This window comes from Myotis brandtii, unplaced genomic scaffold, assembly GCF_000412655.1.
Source record: "Myotis brandtii unplaced genomic scaffold, ASM41265v1 scaffold570, whole genome shotgun sequence".
NCBI lineage: Eukaryota > Metazoa > Chordata > Mammalia > Chiroptera > Vespertilionidae > Myotis > Myotis brandtii.
In genome coordinates this window covers 377,441-380,092 of record NW_005370134.1, presented here as the reverse complement: position 1 = coordinate 380,092, position 2,652 = coordinate 377,441, and the positions used below count along the sequence as shown (strand labels likewise).

Genomic DNA, 2,652 nt, shown 5'->3' with positions numbered 1-2,652 from the left:
GGGGGAAAGAAAGGGACATCTGTAATACTCTCAACAATAAACATTTAAAAAATAAATAATTAAATAAATAAATAAATAAATACAAGGTTTTCTGAAAGCAGTTTCTTCATGAAATGTGAATAAGCCATCAGTATTTTAGGTTATAGATATGAAACAAAACACAATAATTACATTCCTATACAAATTATATTTCATATATCAATATTTGAAATAAAGAGGGAATATGCTAATTGACCCTCATGCTGTTGCAAATGTGGTGGCTCCCACAGCCAATAAGAAGGGAATATGCTAATTGCCCACCACGCCCTCAAAGATGGCGGCGCCCAGAGCCACATGATGGCCAGCAGGGGAGGGCAGTTGTGGGTGATCAGGCCTAGAGGGGAGGGAAGTTAGGGGCAACCGGAGCAGCAGGGAAGGGCAATTGGGCGTGACAGGCTGGCAAGGGAGGGTAGTTAGGGGTGACTTGGCCGGCAGGGGAGGGCAGTTACATATATACTAGAGGCCCGGTGCACAAAAATTTGTGCACTCGGTGGGGGGAGGTCCCTCAGCCTGGCCTGTGCTCTCTCGCAGTCTGGGACCCCTCTGGGGATGACCACCTGCTGGCTTAGGCCTGCTCCCTGGTGGATTGGGCCTAAGCTGGCAGTCAGACATCCCTCTGGAAGCCCGGCAGCCCTCGAGGGATGTCCACTTGCCAGCAGGGAGCAGACCTAAGCTGCAGTCGGACATCCTTAGCGCTGCTGAGGAGGCGGGAGAGTCTCCCACCACCACCGCTGTACTGGCAGCCATCAGCCTGGCTTGTGGCTGAGCAGAGCTCCCCCATGTGGGAGCACACTGACCACCAGAGGGCAGCTCCAGAATTTAGCGTTTGTCCCCTGGTGGTCAGTGTGTGTCATAGTGACCAGTCATTCCCAGTCTTTCTGCTGTTAGGGTCAGTTTGCATATTACCCTTTTACTATATAAGTGCCTGGCCAGCCTGGATGAGGGGCTGAGGGGTTTCAGGCTGGCCAAGCCCGCTGGCGACTGAAGCTCCCAGCCTCTCCTTTTTTTCTTTTCTTTTTTTATTCTGGGATTTATTTACCTTCTATAATTGAAACTTTGTTGCCACTCCAGCTCTGAGGCCACGGCCTGCTGAAAGCAGGTATCTGGGGTTTGTTTAGCTTCTATAATTGCAACTTTGTTGCTTAGCGTGGAGCTCAGAGCCTGGCCGCAGCAGGGAGGAAGCTTGGCTTCCTCCATCACTGGAGCAAGCAAGCCTCCTGCTCGCTTCAGCTGCGTGGCTGCCATTTTTGTTGGCGGTTAATTTGCATATCTCGCTGATTAGCCAATGGAAAGCATAGCGGAAGTACGGTTAATTTCAATCTTTTTTTATTATTAGATAGGATAGCTTACTAAAAATTCATAAAAATGGATAGCAAGCTGCTGTAGGAATTTCTTCAGCTTTTTCGACCTTGGGCATTTCCAACTTCATTCCTCAACATGAAGGCATTAAGCTCCTTGTGCGGCTGCTATGAGGCAGTGTGCTGCCTGTTGGAATGCAGACTAGCCATTGCGTGGGGCCACAGCAAGGGCCCGGCCGCCGAGGAGCCACTGAGTCTGCTGGACGACATGAACCACTGCTACTTGCACCTGCGGGAACTGGTACCCGGAGTCCCGCGAGGCACTCAGCTTAGCCAGGTGGGAAATCCTGCAGCGTGTCATCTACTACATCCTCAACCTGCAGGTGGTCCTGGCCGAGCCAGCCCCTGGACCCCCAGAAGGCCCACATCTTTCCATCCAGACAGTGGACCTCTCTCCAGAACTTGGGATCTCCAACAACAAGAGGAGCTTCTGCCACTGACCTGGCTGTCCCCGGGCCTCCACAACACAGGTGCTGGCGCCTGTTCCACCTGGGACCCCAGGACTCTGTGACCAGAAGCCCAAGGGCATGGATGGACCGCAGCCTCTCCCTGCCCACTTCACTTCCCAAACCCCTGCCTCGAGGCTGGACCTGGTGCCCGGGAGCGAAGGACTGTGAACTTAGGTGGCCTGAAGAGCCAGAGCAAGCTCTGGGCACCGACTGGGCAACGTCACCCAGCCCCACCCCACCCCCAAGTTCTAAAGACTGTCAGAGTGTGGAGGGTGTGTGGTGGGGGGACAGTGGCTGCTCCAAACTCTTCCAAGGCCAGCAGTAGAGCTGGTCTTCTGGTCTCGGAAAAGGGCCCTGTTTCCCTGATTATGAACTCTATAATAGAGTATATAGCTTTTGTACCTTATTTGCAGGAAGGTGACTTTCTGTAACCATGCGATGTATGTTATTAAACTTTTTATAAAAGTTAACATTTTGCATAATAAACGGTTTTTAAACACTTGTGTGTATAATTTGATTCCATCAGTGCGAACACTCTCACAAGGCTGAATTTAGGGGAAATAAATGTTCTTGGAGTCTGGGGAAAGCAAACATTTATTCTCTTTTAAAGGAGATGGGAAAATGCCCAGCTAACAGTGGGGTGGAGGGAGGGGAGGTAGAAAGGGCTCAGGACGGGAGCCCTACATTCATTGAAGGTTGGCGCAGAGAATATCCTGGGCCTCTGGCTAAGGCCCAAGAGGGGCTGTGACCCACCATTAGCTCACCCAGCAAGTTGGGCGCTCAGGATAGAAATCAGGTCTGCGGTC

The 2,652-nt window shown here is 51.4% G+C and overlaps 1 pseudogene; it reads left to right on the top strand.

Moving 5' to 3' along the window:
• The first annotated feature begins 1,476 nt into the window (after window positions 1-1,476).
• On the top strand, window positions 1,477-2,347 carry LOC102249176 (annotated as a pseudogene).
• The last annotated feature ends 305 nt before the right edge of the window (window positions 2,348-2,652 follow it).